Genomic DNA, 17,894 nt, shown 5'->3' with positions numbered 1-17,894 from the left:
GCTGTCTGTCTGAGGATCCCAAGCCAGGGAACACTTAATAGGGGAGGTGGTCTGAGTAAAGAATAACTTAAGTCAGGAAAGAAATAGTATTTCCATGAGAAAGAACTCCCTTCAGCAAACACACAATTGTGAATGTCCAGGCCATGGTTAAGATTGTCTTACAGAGTAACCACCTTTTATCATTCAGTACTGTTAACCGCTCAGCTTTTCGGGAGTTACAGGATGTCATCAGTTAGATTCCAATCCACTTCAAGGAGTTTTAAAAAAAATCCTTTTCTAACATCTTTGCCTTCCCAGATGCTCAACAACCAACAAGAAGGTAGTTAACCCTTTCTCAGTAATCAGTAATTTCTTAGTAATACAAAGAATATCTGAAGGCACATGGTTTCAAAATGGTTCATTTCCTCACTTGATCTCAAGTGGTAGAGCAGAGGGGCAATCCTCAGCTAGGCAACCTACTGCAATTATCATGACTAGCACAAATACTGTGTCCTCCAATGATGTGTATGTATTGGAAATGCTTCTCAAAAGCCTGAGTATTTCAAGAGTCATCCTGCGTAAATTCAGGTTGGCTCCTACGCACCTAGAGAAAACATAGGAGGTTAAATCACAAAAGCCAGAAACAGAGTAGGAAGCTAGGCCCCGCTGGGATTTGAACCCAGGATCTCCTGTTTACTAGACAGGCGCTTTAACCAGCTAAGCCACGGAGCCAGGCACAAACCCCCCTCACTTACATCTCATTTGAGTATGATTTCACACACTTCCACTGCAACAAACTTAGTAATTAGTTTACCAGATGTTTCAAAAACAAGAAAGAATAGACATTGTCTCAGTCAAAACCAAAGAAGAATGTTCTTTTGGAAGGATGAACATGGGGACTAAATTGAAATGACTGTCTCTTCTTGGATCATTGTTTCAATGTGGACACCACTAGACTCACTAGACTATAAACTCTGGCGGCAGGGACAGAGCCCTTTGTTGAACCCAAAAGGAAAAATGAATTGACTTTCTACTAACCACCATTTCGTTGTAACCACACTTGCGCTCTCCTCTATTAGTGTGGAAAAGGACATTTTATCTGTCAAAGATTAGCACGTGTCCGACACATGGTTGCCAAAAGAACTGTGAGGGTATGTTTGCACCTGTCGGATGGCGCTCAAGGATGGTGGCACTCATTTCTCAACTTCAGAAATGTTGACTGCCTATGGCTCACAACTGGGTGGGTCTCTGGGAACTGTCCTCAACAAAGAGGCACCTTGCCCAAATTTACACCCACCATTGGGGGTGCCCCCATCCAAGGCTGGTAGATGGAAGAGTATAAAGGCTTCTCCTCCTCCTATTGGCCTCAATGCAGGACGTTTTTGAAGGGCCATTCCAGGATGCAGTATCCCTGAGAATCAGCTTGAGATCTCTGTTACACTACACCGAGCTCAGCTCCTGCCTCTTCCCAGTCTTGCTTCCCTTACCCTCTCCTACTTGCTGCTTCTAAGAGCATTCCCAATAAACCTGCACACAACCACCATCTCCGTGTCTGTTTCCCAGGGAACTGACCCACGATCAAAGGCAAGTGACTGGTGCCTACTTTGATCTCTAGAGGTCAAAGTAAGTCTGAATGTGGCCCAGACTCAGAAATCATTTACCATAGCGAGTACCCTGGCAAAACAAGAGTGGTAGTAATATTAATATTCTACCCTATGAATTGTCTACCTTACAGAATTGTCGCCGCAGAACGACAGCAAAAAGTTATGAAAACACCGACTAGTTGGTTCAAGCGATGTATAAAGTTAGTTAAAACGTGCTCAGGGACCAGAAGAATAATTTATGATATTAAATGCAAGTACCTGAAATGGGAGGTTAGAAACTAAATGGCAAATTTATTTAGTCAAAGAATATGATTCTCATTTCTAGGAAAAAACGCGAGTATCCAGTACTAAACATCTTAGAGACTATAGTGCGTATGCAGAAGAAGACCATATAATACACAGATAGATGTGCACAGATGTATATACAAATGGAGAGTAAAGGTTTTTAGAATGCACACAGACCGATCAGCTTCTGAACACTAGAACCCGAGCTCAGAAAGAGCCGCGGTGGGAAGAGGAGAAGCAGAACGCGGCCGCGAAAGCGGAGGAGGAGAGGACTTGGCTGCTCCGCCGGCCCCTCCCTGGGTGGGCACCTGCCGGCAGGTGGGCCAGGCGCCGGCTGGAGAGGGCGCACCTCCTAGGAGGTTTCCCACCGTGCTCCTGAGCCTCTTGACCCGCGCCTCGCCTCCTCCTCCCCTCTCAGTCCTGGCGTTTCTCCCTGATTCCGGACACGCGCTGCTTCCCACAGACCTCGTCCTGGTTTGGGGGGTCCTGGCTCTGTGCCGCGGGTCCCGGCGCGGTCAGAAACTCCTCGGAGACCACCGCGGTTCTGGGGCAGCCGCCGCCGCCAGCCCCGCACTCGGGCGCCACCGCGCGTCCGGGGAGCCGCACTGCAGCCCCACAGCCGCGACACTCCGCGGCGGACTCGGGGCGGGCGAGCGGGGGCTATAGGGTCCCGGGTCCCCAGCGTCCGGGCGGAGCTGACCTGCCGCGAACAGGCCCCAGGAGCGGGGAGGCACCTGGGTCTCGCTGCCGGACGTTGGCCTGAATCTTCTCAGGTTTTCCTGGAAGAAGCACGATCCCTTGAGGCAGAATATGGAACTTTTTCCTTCCCTTCTCCCCCATCTACCCCTCCAGAGGGAAGGACGCGAAGAAAGGAACAATTTTCTCTTTTTCCCCAAGATCAAGAAGGGAATGCTCTTTTAGTGTCTTTTACAGATGGCCATAAGCGTCCTGGCCGGTTAGCTCAGTTGGTTAGAGCGTGGTGCTAATAACGCCAAGGTCGCGGGTTCGATCCCCGTACGGGCCAAGCTGCGCGGTGCTTTTGCGCTGCGCGCGGAGAGTAATAGCAGGGCGGGCTTGGCGGGGTCAACGAATCTCTGAACTTGGGTGCTGCGAGCCTTGGTCCCTCAGATGGACGCAGTTAAGAACCAGCTTCAGGCCCAGGTTATCCTGCACCTCGCTAGCAGGGCAGCTCGGCCGGCGACCAGGAACAACAGACAGCGTTTGTCTCGTTTTGTTTTCCGGTGAAGAAACTTGTTTTGGAGGGGAAAAAAACCCTGAATTATTTGATAGTTTCCTCTGAAAACCAGTTGTGGAATCACCCTTTATCTCACTCCTTCTGGGTCATTCTGCATTCCCCAGTTCAGTCTAAAAGAAAAAAAGACTAAAAAATGAGAAAAAAATCTTCCAAAACTTTAATAGTAAGAATGATCTTTGTTTTATACACTTTCACACTTTATCTGAAATGAAAGGGTTAAGTAACTTGAAACATAATTTTTTCTTTTTTGCATAAGTAATACCTACTTTGATGTGTTTCAAAAGGAAACTTTAAAAAGATAAACGGAGATGTTTTCTTTTCACCCTTGTTATTGGTCAGCCCACTTCTCACCATCACCTCCTAAGTAAACTCTGTCCATAATTTCTCATTTATCCTTATTGGTTTTCCTAACTAAGGCATGCATATGTAAATATTTATATTGATTATTATTTTTCTTCTTTTTCACATAAAAGATAATCATTTACTCATTGTTTTGCATTTGCACTTTTTTTCTTAGTATACCTTGAGTATTTCTAACTGAAATTTCTACTTTGTACACTGTCAAAATTAAAGCTTATTTTCAAATGAGTTGGTCCTGCAGCCAGAAGTTGAATTTGGAAACTTCTCAACATTGTACAAAGTGTAGGCTTTTCCAACCCAGGGGAGGAGGTAGTGGAAATGATATCCTTAATTTTCTCTAATGTGAACAAAGCACTTTCTTTCTTTGGCCATATCACATTTAGAGGCTTGAATATGGACTCCCAAACTGTTTAACAATCAAAGGAAATTATGTACAATTTTAACAAATATTTATTTCCTTGTGGAAGGAAGCTTTTAATTTTGCTCATTATTGGGCCCCTATGTGTACGTAATTAAACTTTGGGTTTTTTCCTCCTGTTAATTGGTCTCATGTAAATTTAATTCTGAGATCAGCTAGAAGAAACTTGAAGTGTAGAGAAAATTCTTCCTCTCCATCAGTACAGCAACTGCAAAGGCTCTAAAAGGAAGTGAACATGCAGTACTGTAGAGACAGATGACCTGTGTGGCTGAAGGAAGCTGGCAAGGAAAAGGGTCCGGTGCTCTGGCCTCCTGTGCCCATTCAGTCTTGGAATCATCTCAAGCTTCAGGCAGTCCAGCTGAAAAGTCTGCTTTTTGTGAGGTAGGTTGGCTGATCTGTGGGTTTTGTCATTAGGAAATAAGGAAGAAGCTGGTAGAGGGTGGCAGAATATGCCAGCCCAAAATATGACACGTTGGCACAATGATCATTTTTAGCTAAAGGCTTTTGAAAAGCAGCAGATACAAGAAAACCACTCCAAACTTTCTTCTGATTCTTAAAAGTAGGAGATAAAATTCCCATGTGAAAGATGTCTTCTTTATTCCAGGAGAAGAGTCACATTCTAATTCTCAAGGATAGAAAGTTGAGGCTCAGGGAAATCTTATTAAATTAACCCTAATCTTCCTAGTCACTTCACCCAATTAACTACCTAGCCCCAGCCCCTTTGGCTCATCACATTTTCCTGATTTTACTGTCCTTTGTCCAATTCAGTATATGCATTTGCAACTCTACCTGCTTCTTTGGGCTTATGAGGGCTCCCGTGTTACATAAAACAGGTTAAGTAAAGTTGTGTGTTTTTCTGTTAATTCGTCTTTTGTTACAGGGACTCATATCAATAACTTAGAAGGGCAGCAGGAAAGATTATTTTTGCTTCTCTTCATTGGAGTGAGCGACTGGAGTTTTCTGATGTGTGCATTCTTAAAAGTCCCCAGGAAACAAAATTCGGACTGTGGAAAACGTCAAGTTTCTACTAAAAATAGAAGGAAAGAGAGAGAAACTATAGATTCAAAGAACTTAAGCGACATGTATGTCCAAAGACTTGTTTTTTAAAAAGTATATGTGTAATCTATCTATATATATGCTTTTTGTAATATATTCTATATTATATAGAATATTATCATTATAATATCTACATATAATTGTTATATATTATAGGGCTCATTTATAAAATATGTAAAACAAGTGGCAAAATTTGAACAGTAATTGAATACTTAATCTTATTTTTATTTTTAGATGTGATCATATTTTTATGATTAGGTTTTCTTTCAGAGTTCTCACCTTTTATTTTTATTTATTCATACTTTTTTTCTTATCTTTTAGGGATACGTACTTGAGTATTAGTCCTGTGCGGGTTATATTGGACCCTGAGACAAAAGGAAAAATCAGTAATACTGATTCCCTATTAAAAACTTGGATATTGTATTCATTATGGATCTTTTGCATTGATTTTTTTTTTTTTAAACCGCTTTAGAATATCTCCTCTTTGCTAAGGTTTTTGGTAAGCCTTCTAAATTTTGTGCCCAAGGCAGGCGCCGACTCGCCTTACCCTACCCCGGCTCAGCTGAAGGTACGGAGCTTCGTGTCTGACATTTACTTCAGTGTGTAGGGGGAATGAGGGCTGGAAATAGATGAGTTGATAATTATTGAACGTGTTAGATGCGGTTATGGGGTTTATGATACTATTCTCGGGCAAACCCGAAGCCCTCCGGGCCCCTTTCGGAGGCAGCAGGAGAGTGGGAAACGTCGGCGGAGCATTCACCTCGCGAACCAACCACAGAGGCGCAGAGCCCTCCCAGGTTCCTAGAGCGGACCGGAAATGACGCCCGCGAGGAAGCCGAGCCGTCGGGTTGTGGAGCCGAGAGGTCCCTGTGCTCGCCGCCTTTCCGGTGACGTGAGCTCCCGCGGAGTGGGAAACCGGCTTCCCGAGTCCAGAGGAGAGCAGGACCGCCATGGGCTTTGAGGCGGCTCGAGGAGGGCCTGGCTTCGGAGCCTGGCACCTGACGAAGGCGGGACGTGGGGGGACGCGTCCAGAAACGTAGGTCCGCGACGAGAGCTGCCCCCGCGGCACACTGCTGGCTTCGGGGGCTCCCGGCCTTCGGGCGGGAACGGAGCGGATGATTGTGCAGCGAGAGTCCTCGGGCCCGGCAGCAGATGGCCGTGGCTTGGCCGCTCCCCACCGGTTAGGTCCGCCTGGAGCCGCCTGGCCTTGCGGACCGTAGGACGTCCCTGTTTGTGCGTGGGGTTGGGGGCGGGGGGGGGGGTTCGGTCCTGGAGCGGCAGGTGCTGGAGGTTACTGCTCAGGTAACAGCATCTTCTGCCGAACCATCCCCTGGAAGGCAGCACTAATGATTCTGGGCCTCAGTAAGTGTGAGAGGTGTACTGTCCTGGGGCGGGGCGCGGGGACGGGATCGTCCTAGCAGTACGTCCACCTCAACAGGCTGCCTCCACCTCGATATCAGTGGAGATTGGAGTTGTTGAGCAGTGTTAATGTGCAGACGGCGACGGGAACCCGGGGCTCCTGTCGGATCCCAGAGGTGCGTCTCCCTCTTCCTTCTGGGCAGACACCGTTCTTTGACACTGTGTCTAGTCGAGGCGTGGTGGCTCAGCCGGCTCTTAATTCGTGTGTGTGGTCCGCCGGGTGAAATTTACCGGCCCCGTAGTACAAGGAAAGAGCGGGTCTAAGAGCGGGCAGTACAAGGAAATCTCTGTCTTTGTCTAAGGTGAAGAACTCTGCAGTATTTTTTCTCTGTTTAAGCAGGTTTTTCTTCAGCAAAAATAGAGTCCATGTAAGGATTTTCTGGCACTGATAAGAGCTCAGTGAGAATTTTAGTGTCTTTTCTATCAGGAGTTAGGGTGAAAATTGAGCGATGTTCTTAAAAGCTCCAGTGATCTGAAAAAAATCCTTCAAAAGAGCTTTGCTCTGTTGCAGTAGTTGTAAGAACACACAGGGAGGAATTCTGTACCAGCTACTACCAAACAGCTTTACAACTATTTTGTGATTAATCCTCACAACCCTGCAGGAGAGATGCGTTTACACCGTGTAGAGCTGGGGCTTAGTGAGTTTAACTTGCTAAATAGGTCGAGATCACATAGCTAGTAAGCGTCAGAACCAAGGGTTCGAATTCATCTTCGTATGACATCAGAGCCTGTGTTGTTTACTTTTAAGCCAATGGGGTACTTCTGCTATAGTCTCTCAATTTTTAAAACATCTTTATTATAAATTTACTTTTTGAAAAACATAATATATTCATGTGATTCAAAATCAAAATACTAAAGAAGGTACATAGTAAAGTCTCCCTCCTACCCGACCTCCCATCCACCCTGTTCCGTTGCCACCACAGCAAACAGGTAACCATCTTTGTTAGTGTTTTTAGCTGTCTCTCCAGAATTCCTTTGTGAATATACAAGCAAACACAAATCTATGTTTTTATTTTCACTCTTTCTTGTATGTTAGAGTGCACACTACACTTACTTTTCTCCACTTACCACCATCTTAGTAATAGCTTATTTATGTATGAATAAACTATTTATTATGCTAATATAATAAATATATATTTTGGTCTTTATCCATGGTTCTTGGCTTATAGCTCCCCAAATCTTTGTAGTTTCCTTAGAGACTAGAATAAGAGGGGTATCTTTTCCTGTATTTGGTGTTTACCCTTTGGTTCCTGAAGTATCTTTAGAGTGGTAAATGTAAAAAGAGTATCTTCTGGGGCACCTGGGTGGCACAGCGGTTGGGCGTCTGCCTTCGGCTCAGGGCGTGATCCCGGCGTTATGGGATCGAGCCCCGCGTCAGGCTCCTCTGCTGGGAGCCTGCTTCTTCCTCTCCCACTCCCCCTGCTTGTGTTCCCTCTCTCGCTGGCTGTCTCTATCTCTGTCGAATAAATAAATAAAATCTTAAAAAAAAAAAGAGTATCTTCTGTTATTCACTACAAACCCCTTTCAACCACACCTGAGTTTATGTTGATAAAGTGATTTTTTTGGAAAGCTCCTAGTAACTTAAAATAGGGTTAGGGACCAATTTTGAGTTTAGAGGATTGGAACTGTCAGCTCTACCGCCCCCTCCCCAACCTCCAGCAAGGGGAGAGGGGCTGGGAGTTGAATTACTCACCCGTGGCCAATGTCTACAGGCTGATGCTCTGTATTTTCTATCCAGACCCCTTTCTCCTTTGGTTTCCTGCACCATAGTAGCTAGAGAGCCAAAAATTCTTCCCTGACTCCCTTATAGTTGGAGTGGCTGACGTGTGACCTGGGTCTGACCATTGAAATTCAAGTGACAATCACTTCTGAGGGGCTTCCAGAAAGAAACCTGTTTTTAAAGGGAGTGACTTCTCTAAAAAAATAAAGTCCTTGTAAAGGTACAGGGTGACTTGGCTAGCATGTTCCATCAGCTCCTTACCTTGAACTTTGCTCTTCTCTCTTCCTATTTGGACCGCAGACAAGATTCCTGGAGCGACAGCAGCTATTACGTGTCTGTGATGCTGAAAGCCACAGGACAGAGACAGTTAAGAAGACAGAAGATGCCTGGGAACGTCATGCCATTCTTGACCAGTGGTGCCAGCCCTGGAAGCTTTACCTCAGGACCTCTTGTTAAATGACGTGCTCACTCCTTTCTGTGTCACCCACTGGGTAGACTTTCCCATTGCAGGGAATTCAGTCCTAACTGGTGATACCAGCTGGTAAACACTAGCACCTGTTCTGTGCTATTGCAGCTCCAACCACGTTATGTATTAACTTTTACAGTCCTCATAACAATCTTCGGAGATAGACCGAAAGATCTCAGAAGTGTGATTCCTGAGCCAACAGCATCACCACTACCTGGAAACTTGCTGGAAGTGCAACTTTGGGTGCCTGACCCCAGACCTGAATCAGAAACTCTGGGAGTAGAGGCCCAGCAGTCAGTTTTAAGAAGCCTTCCAGGTAATTCCAATGTATGCTGAAGTTTGACAGGTTTATCTCTATAGACAGGGTACTATACCCGTTTTACAGACAAGTAGACTGAGCTGAATTTAAGTCACTTGCCTCATGTCCTTCAGCCAGTAAGACTAACTACTGGGTCTGTGTCTATAATGACTACATTACATCCCATGATAAGAACTCCTGCTCTAGAGAAGTGGTCTCTAGTACCCCTTTGAAAAATAATGCACCCCCTTGCACATACGAAATTTTACATCATAAGTTTAAGCAATGGTAAAGAATGTTATTTCCAGTCCATTGTAAATTATGACATTTTAAAATGTGTTCCATCACTCTCCTAAATGTATCCAATGGAATCTAAGTATCATAGTGATTATTATTTTAAACAGACTATTATCCATTTAAAAAAAATAATTTTCCTCTAACATTTGAAATTTTATATCCTCCTCTTTGTACCTGAACTTGTGTTTTCATTTCCCTACCCCACAAAAGGAAATTCTGTTGTAGCATGGCTATTTTTGGTCTACCTTGTCATACTTCTCTGCACCAAAAAAGTATGAACAGTGAATTTCATATTTTTTAAAAAAAGTTTCAGTGACCTTCACAGCTTTAAGAGTAAATTTATTTTCTGTATTAAGTTATTATGATTTTTATTAGTATAAAATCAAATTCATTGTGAATGTATTATATATTTTGATAAGTTAACAGATAAAGTCGAATTGCAAATGCATCTGTTAATGAGATGGATGTTGCTAAGATTTTCTAATGAATTTATGTATCTATGGATCAATATTCCTTGTTGCAAGAATGAGAAAAGTTCAACATCAGTTTTATGTCAATTTTCATTATTATAGATATGAGAGATTATATCAGTTTACATAAGTAGGTAGGAATTCAAGGATTTTTGAAGTAGGAATGCAATTCTGATTATTTGGACTCCTGTATTACATGCCAAAATCACATTATGTATTACAAAAATTTGTTAATCTGTTGCTGACGACTAGGTTAGACCCGCTTTTGTTGAAAGCAGATGTGAGAAACCACCTGAGCTGTGGAAGGCCTTTGTCTTGCTCACTGACATCATTATTTTAGAGCCCGTTGTCAGATGCTTTGAGGAGGCTTTGTGTCTTGGGGCAACATGAAGGGTATGACTTGAGATGGTTGAGAGTTACCTCCTGTGTCCTTAGTGGGCGAGGGGTTGTGACAAAAGGGTAGGTGGGAAAGCAGGAAGCTCCAGGCAGATCAGTGATGATGAGTCTACATGGAAGCCCAGGGTCAGCAGGTGGATTCCCTGAGAAGTGTGTCTGTGTATCCCAGGGATGCACGTATCCCAGCTTGAAAGTTAAAGGGTACTAAGAGATCTCTTAGAATCATTGTCGCCATGTTCTACAAAATGTAAAACATTACTTCAGTTTAAGTTTCTCACCTGGAAAGTAGGTGTATCTGCAGAGAACATGGAGCTAAGCTGCAAGTCACAAATTGTACTCTGTGTCAATATACACCTCTGAGAGGGGATTATTTGAGTATCTTGTGTCATCTTTAACCTTTTCTTCACACAGTTTTAGGTAAAGATTCAAATACTCTGAATATGCCCTAAGTTCAGTAGACACCTTGTCCTGGTAGCAATAGTCACAGCCAAATTCTTAAATTCCAAGAGATTAACCTTCATGCCACTTCAGGACTTTGGGCCTCAACCTCCAAAGGGTGTTCTGTGTAATCCAGATGAGGGGAAATGAGTTTAGAATCACAAGTATTCAGCTTGTTTTCATTCTTTGCTGGCCCCACATCCTCCTGTAATTTCTCCTGTGTCTGCACTAGGTTGCTTTTCTTCTCTCCATGACTACACTGATTCNCTCCCTCTCTTCTTCCCTCCCTTCCTTCCTTCCTTCCTTCCTTCCTTCCTTCCTCCCTCCCCTCCCTCCCTTCCTTCCACAGAACACTTAACATGAGCTCTGCCCTCTTAACACATTTTTAAATGTGCAGTACATCAGCACTGGCTGTAGGTACGGCGTTGCTCGGCAGATCTCCGGAGCTCACTCATTCTTGACTGAAACTGTGCCTGTTGATGAATAACTCCATTTGACCCCGAGCCCCTGACAACCCCTGTTCCATTCTTGGCTTCTGTGAATTTGACTATGCTAGATGCCTCAAGTAAGTAGAACCAGGCAGTATTTGTCCTTCTGTAATGGCTTATCTCACTTAGTCTATCCTCAAGGTTCATCCATGTTGTCGAATGTTGCCGAATTCCATTCTTTTTAAGGCTGAATAACATTGCACTGTGTGCATAGACCATGTTTTCTTAATGCAGTTGAACATCTAGGTTGTATTCACGTCTTGGCTATCCTGAACATTGTTGCAGTGAACACGGGAGCGCTAAAATCTCTTCCAGATCCTGGTTTCGATTCTTTTGGATAAATACCCAGAAGTGGGATGGCTGGAGCACGGTATGTTTTTGATGTTTTGAGGAAACTCCATGCTGTTTTCATAAGTGCTACAGCATTTCATTCCTACCCACAGGGTGCAAGTGTCCCATTTTCTCCACATCTTTACCAGCACTTGTCTTTTTTGGGGGGGGGGTCCTTGGTTTTTTGATAATAGCCATCCTCACAGGTGTGGTGAGGTATCTCATTGTGGTTTTGATTTGTATTCCTCTGATGATTAATGACACTGAGCATCTTTTCATGTACCCGTGGGGCCATGTACATATATATCTTTGTTGGAGAAATGTCTGTTCGAGTCTTTAGCCCAATTTTTTGTTGACCTATTCGTCTTTTGGTTTTGTTTATTGCTGTTGAGCTGTAGCGGTTCCTTATATGGAGAATTATCCCTTATCAGATACAGGGTTTGCAAATATCTTCTCCCATTCTGTAGTTCTCCTCTTCACTCTGTTGGTGGTTTCCTTTGCTATGCAGAAGGTTTTTAATTTGACGTCATTCTGCTTGTCAGCTGTAAACAGGAATAATTTTACTTCTTCACTTCTGATTTGGATGCCCTTTCTTTCTCTTTCTTGCCTCATTGCTCTGAGGGGCTTCTGCTGCTACGATGAATAGAAGTGGCAAGAGTGGGCATCCTTGCCTTGTTCCTGATCTTAAAGGAAAAGTTTCATTTACTCATCTTTGAGAATGATGTTAGCTGTGGGCTCATATTTGATCTTAAGTTATGTTTAGGTACATCCTTCTAAACCCAGTTTGTTGGGAGTTTTTTTTAATCATAAAATGTTGTGGAATCTTATCAGATGCTTTTTCTGCCCTGTTAAGATGATCATGTGACTTTTATCCTTTATCGTTAACGTGGTGTATCCCGTTCATCGGGTCGTCGTTGAGGTGTGTTGGCGATGATGAACACGCTGGCAGACCCCGCAAGAGTGTGTCCCAAGTCTACCACTTTGGGTGAGTCGAATGTTGTGTTCACCTAGGTTGCAGAAGCCTTTTAGTTTTTGATTTCTCAAAAAGGGAGTCTGTCCATGAATTATTACTAAATTGGTGTGTCTGTGGGAATGAGGAGGTCCATGGCTTCCTACAGCCCATCTTGCTCCAGAAATAGCACTGATCCGTTTTTCTCAGTGCACCGTGACGGATCATCCAGCTCTTGGAGTACGGCCGGAGCGTTCGTGGTGGGCTCTTATCCCTGCTAGCACCGTAGTTCCAGTGACTGCTTCCTGAGAGTGCGAGACCATCCTGGAAGTTTAACTAGCTCTGCGGTAAAGGAGCTCTAGCTCTTGACCATTCCAGTTTTGAATATTCCACTTGGCATTTACGGTTTTCTGAGCACTGGGGCCATGATTCTGTGATGGTTTCATCACTCAGCAAAGAGCACAGGTGACTACATGCCAGACTGTTCTAGGCAATCGGGAAACAGACAAGGTCAGGGACCTTATGGGCTACTGGGAGGAAACAAAAATGTATCTCTGGTAGATAAGAGCTATGAAGAAAAATAAAGCAGAGTACATGGACAGAGAAGGAGGAGGAGTGTTCTGTCACGTGGGGTGGAGAGCAAAGGCGGCCCTTGAGCAAAGAACTGGATATTAATTATAAACTACACTTGCACAGAACTGCCAGCATGGGAGTATGGACACTTAAGAGATCCCATCTTTTCCTTGGCCTTGTAGTTTTTGGAGCCCTGAATCTCATTTGCCTAGTGGGGAGAGAGAAGCTGGCAGAGTGAATGGCCCATGATGCTCTCCACCCACCCGCAGCTCCGGGGTCCAGGAGTCTTCTCCACACCCTAATGTCATTACACCTTCCCCCACTCCCAGCCCAGAATCTTTCAGCTGCTGGCCACTTACTCAGTGACCCTGACCTCTCTTTTCATTACCTCTAGACTTTGTTCCTGAGCATAGAGTTTCTTCCTTCTTCTAGAGCAGAAAAAAGGGACACAAAGGATGGCTTTGTGTCGAGTGCCAAAGAAAGCTGAGAACATTTGCTGTGCTCATAAAGGCAGATTAAATCATAATCTTGGGTCCATAAGAATTTCCCCACTTTTATGATGTCACTAAGTGGTCCCACCAATGAGCAAGCAGGATAAATTACCTATATTCTCAGTCTGTCTGACTGTTCCTTTCATCTGGCTTTCTCCTATTGACCCTGCCTGCCTTGCAGTCCTTCTGAGCAGCAACTGCTCTTTCTTCCCTACCCTTTGTTACCACTGGGCCTGGAGATGGGTAGGTCTCCCTCTTGCTCCTCATTGCCCCTTCTGGACTGTTTTGTCCTCCCTTCTCCATAAAAACACCTAATCTGGAAACTTTTCTCCTAGACTTGACCACTCTTCCTTCGTTTTGCTGTCATGTACAGACTGTTGGAATAATTCCTCTCATTCCTTGAACATTTAAGTCCTTAGATCACTCTCACTCTCTGATACTACTCCTGTCGTAATTCTTGGTGATGTTAGTGTCCAGGAAGGCGATCGCCTTCACACATCTCATCTCATCACTAAGTCCAATGGCTCTGCCTGCACAGTAAGCCCAGTATGAGACTGCTAATGCCCTGCTCAACCAAGAACATTCTCCAAACCACCATCGTCTCATATGGCATCACTACTCCAGTAGCTCCTGCATTCCTTGCTTAAACCCGTGCCCTATGGTCTAATCATAATGCAACAACCAATCGAATCCATAGAAATGTGAGCCTGATCTTATTCCTCTGCTCCAATGGCTTCTTAGCATAAACACCAAATTCTTTAATGTTACCTGATGGATCTTACACAATCTGGCCTCCATCTCCTTTCTGACCTCTAGACTTTCCCCTCTCACTCCACCCCACTCCAGCCACCATGCTGGCCTCCTCGCTTGAAGTGATACGTGATTGACTATGAAATGAGGCAGTCAGCCATTGTCATATGTATCCACACAGGGTGAACACAGTTTGGCCAATGTGGTTGAATAAGCTTTCAACCCAAGCTTGGGCCTCGAAGGATAGATTTATACTGGCTGATGAGAAGAGGGAAGCAGGAGGACCTAGTAGATGGGATTGAGCAAAGGCAAAGGGTTGTACCACTCTAGGGGTATCTCCATATGGTAACCATACTTGTTTGCAAACCAGTATCAGGCACCTGGAACAGTATAGACACCATAGTAGGTGGTGAAGACATTTATTTAGTGAACGAGAGATATTTGGATGGTACTTAGTGGGCAATGGGACAGAAGGTTTAGATGGAGCCCATTGGAGAAACACTTGCCCGTATAGGATTTGGGAAACAGTGTGGTGAACACATTTTGGCAGAGAGGTTGAATTTTTGGAGGGAGTAGACAGAAATAAAGCTCAAAGATAGGTTGAAGCTAGATTAAGGAAGGGCTTGGATGTCATTCGAAGGATTACATTAGATGTGCTCAGGGAGATGTTAGGGGGCTTCCAAGAGTGGGGGAGAACCTGATAAAGTTATTGGGGGAGGGGCTGTCAGTCTGGAGGCTGGAATGGTGGCAATAATGGCTGGAGCCTGGGAGAGACATTAGGAGGCAATGTTCCAGAACTTCAGGCGTGACACACTGTGGGCCTACAGTACTTGTTAAATAGGGAGCTAAACTGTAAAGGGGATACTGGGGCTAGAATGGGAGATTTAAGAAAGTGTTAGGAATGAGGGATCGTTAGGAATTGTCTTTGAAGGATGAGGAGTGAATCTGGAGGGTGTGGGGAAATGCCTCCCCACGTCTTCCCTTTCCATCAGTGCTTTAGGATGAAGAAACTGAAGAGAGACGTGATCCTCACCTGTCATTTCCTGGCCACCATCCTGGTGTGGTGGTCTCTCCTCGTCTCCTCCTGGGTGGAAATAGAACTGCCTGGAGATCCCAACATCCTCATCAGTACGCCCTTCGAAGACTACAGTAGTCAAATGTGCTGGGTGCCCAAACACAAGCCAAGTGTGTCCTGGTTTAACCTGCAGCCTCGGGTACCTGCCTCCTCCCCCCTCGCCGTCCCCGCCACTCCTTCCCGTTGGTGCCCACCCACACCTGCTGTGCTCCCTGTACACTTGGGCACTTGGAAAACCAGGGAGTGGACCCTAAAAAAGGACGAACTTATCAGACTCTCTCTTGTCATCTTCCCTGATTCTAGCCTACTTCATACTGGGTGGAGGTCTCATGATCAGCGCCCTTCTCCTCTCACTGTGTTCCAACTTTTTGTTGCTGGTCTTCCCTCAGTTATTCCCTGAGACCCAGAAACAGTATGTTTCCTGTGCTTTTATCTTCATCATCACAGGGAAGGAGAGGCAGGAATGAACTTGCAAGGTCTTGGCTTTGGGTTAGGGTGGGATTTTCACTTGATTAGCTTTTTAAACACTGTCCAGGAGAGTACAGAGGAAAAGAAAAGTCTAGGAGAAACACACGGTCTCAAAGGAGGCAGAGGAAAGTGAGGGGCAGTAACAATGACATGATTCTGGTTCAGTGATCATGACCTGACAGCGGAACCTTGGAGGCCTGGCGTAGGCTAATCAGGAGACCTGTCTTGCCCCTTTCTTGGGTTGGCAGGTACTTTTGTGTTCCTCTCATTATTTATGCACTACATGCAAATTTTGGAAGTGTCTCAGGAACCTGATCCACCAAAAGTCACTTATAAGTTTCCTTACTTCGTGAACGTGTCCAGCTCTGGCCTGTCCTGGTCTCTGGTGAGTGATCATTGGGTTCTGATGGAGGAAGGTGAGTTAACCTCCCAGAAAGTGGATAAAGCTCATTTCTTTGATCTCCCTTTTCTTTTGTCTTAGTCTCAAACATGTGAAAGTTATATCCACAGCCGATTATCTAACGTTCTCCTTTTCCTCTTTGGTTTCTGGGCATTGGTGTCCCTTATGATGCTTGTCCAGGAATTCATCCTAATGTCCAGTGACCTACATTAAAAATTTTGTTCCTTTTTGATTTCTTCCTGCAATTCAGCTTTGTGGTGTAAAACCCCAAAATTGGGATTGAGAAGCGAACTCTCTGCAACAAACATACCTTGAACAAGGGGGTAGAATGCAGAATGTGGGAAAGAATTGTTTCCTTTTTTTTGACAACGGGAAATAGAAGACAACATGTAGGACCAGTTATATAATTTGTGAGGCCCAGTGCAAAATGAAGATGTGGAGTCTCTTGTTCAAAAATTATTAACAATTTCAAGACACTGATGGCAGAGCATTAAAGCAAGTATGAGGCTCTTCTGAGCACAGGACCCTGTGTCTCTGCCCAAGTCATGTGACTGGGAAGTCAGCTCGGAGGTGTTGTGGGATGATAACAAAAACGTGTGTGGGTAACCTGCACTTTAGTTTTTGGTCCAGTTACGCTCTTTGAACATTAGAGTTGTCCTTGCCAGAATCATCAGTATAGTTATTTTCTTAGGAGATTTCTGCCTCACGATTCCCAGTGTTTGGAAGCTGTCGGAGTTTTAAGATCCCGACCCCACCACATGGATACCATTTCATTAGAAGACACAACACTGAGCCTAAAACCGAGCAGAAGGCATGAAAGAATGAAGACTCTCCTCCCGTGACTGGGGTTCCTCAGCCACTCACCCCAAAGACAGTGTCACTGACTCTGGAAAGAGCTGACTTCTTCCCCTTGTTCTGTTCACTTATCCTTCCGGAGCCCTGGACCACAGGTCTGTTTCATGGCAGAGGAAGGGAAGGAGATAGAATTGTGTGTGCGGGAGAAGCAGATAGGCAGCCTTGCATAGGGGCCTGCTTGCCATTATCTCGACAATGCTGCACTCACTGGGGTGCCTGTTTTACGGGGTGTTTCCTTGTCCTTAACAAAGCCCTTGCCCCATCTGTGAAGTTTAAGTTTTAATAAAAGCCCTCTTTCCTCTGGAAGTGTTGTGACTGGTGGTTTTTTCCCCACAGTGTTATTTCAGCAACTGTGGCTGGTGGGCACGGTTTCTGTGTTTGGGGGAGAGGTCGTCCTCACTCTGCTAGCTGGTCGTCTGGTGCACCAGAAGGGCGGTAACCACGTGGCCCTACCACATACAAAACCATTGCCGTGGAAGGCACAGCAGACGGGTCCTAGAGACCAAAGAGACACTGCCAACTGTCTGTTCCACTGAGAATATCCCACACAGGTGCTTCACTGATAAAGGTGTTGATGAGAGAACAGTTCTTAGAGAAGGGAGAAATGAATTCTAGACTATTTTAAAAGCTACAGAAATTAATCCAGAACATTTTCATTAAGGACAGTTTGTAAAGGAAGAAAATGGTTTTCTTTTAAAGGGCAAAGGAACTAATACTGCGCACTTACTACTGACCAGGCGCTGTGCTACACACAGTGTGTATGTGTGTGTGTGTGTCTGCTCGTGCATGCATGTGCCTGTGCATGTGTGTGTGTCTGCTCGTGTGTGTCTGCTCGTGTGTGCATGTGTGTCTACTCGTGTGTGCATGTGTGTGCATGTGTCTGCTCATGTGTGCATGTGTGTGCGTGTGTCTGCTCATGTGTGCGTGTGTGCGTGTGTCTGCTCGTGTGTGCATGTGTGTGCGTGTGTCTGCTCGTGTGTGCATGTGTGTGCATGTGTGTGTGCTCGTGTGTGCATGTGTGTCTGCTCGTGTGCATGTGTGTGCCCATGTGTGT

At 45.0% G+C, this 17,894-nt stretch overlaps 1 long non-coding RNA gene and 2 other non-coding genes across 9 annotated transcripts; 2 read left to right on the top strand and 1 right to left on the bottom strand.

Annotated features, from left to right (window-relative positions):
• Positions 1–637: 637 nt before the first annotated feature.
• On the bottom strand, positions 638–711 carry TRNAT-AGU. Its single transcript has one exon. It is a non-coding gene; the product is annotated as a tRNA-Thr (tRNA).
• Positions 712–2,818: 2,107 nt separating this feature from the next.
• Positions 2,819–2,892, top strand: TRNAI-AAU. Its single transcript has one exon. It is a non-coding gene; the product is annotated as a tRNA-Ile (tRNA).
• Positions 2,893–5,599: 2,707 nt separating this feature from the next.
• LOC117802194 lies at positions 5,600–17,133 on the top strand. 7 transcript variants are annotated; one of them, XR_004625248.1, is made up of 5 exons: positions 5,600–5,993; positions 8,397–8,878; positions 10,811–12,264; positions 12,439–15,970; positions 16,677–17,133. It is a non-coding gene; the product is annotated as an uncharacterized LOC117802194 (long non-coding RNA). The 7 variants fall into 7 exon arrangements; XR_004625245.1 differs by lacking the exon at positions 16,677–17,133 and having other exon boundaries at positions 5,602–5,993; positions 12,439–12,693; positions 15,035–16,215; XR_004625247.1 differs by lacking the exon at positions 16,677–17,133 and having other exon boundaries at positions 5,603–5,993; positions 12,439–12,575; positions 15,035–16,215.
• Positions 17,134–17,894: the final 761 nt, after the last annotated feature.

Source organism: Ailuropoda melanoleuca, chromosome 5 (assembly GCF_002007445.2).
Source record: "Ailuropoda melanoleuca isolate Jingjing chromosome 5, ASM200744v2, whole genome shotgun sequence".
In the NCBI taxonomy this organism is placed as follows: domain Eukaryota; kingdom Metazoa; phylum Chordata; class Mammalia; order Carnivora; family Ursidae; genus Ailuropoda; species Ailuropoda melanoleuca.
Note: the sequence above shows the minus strand (reverse complement) of the source record. Positions and strands in the feature narration are given on the sequence as shown.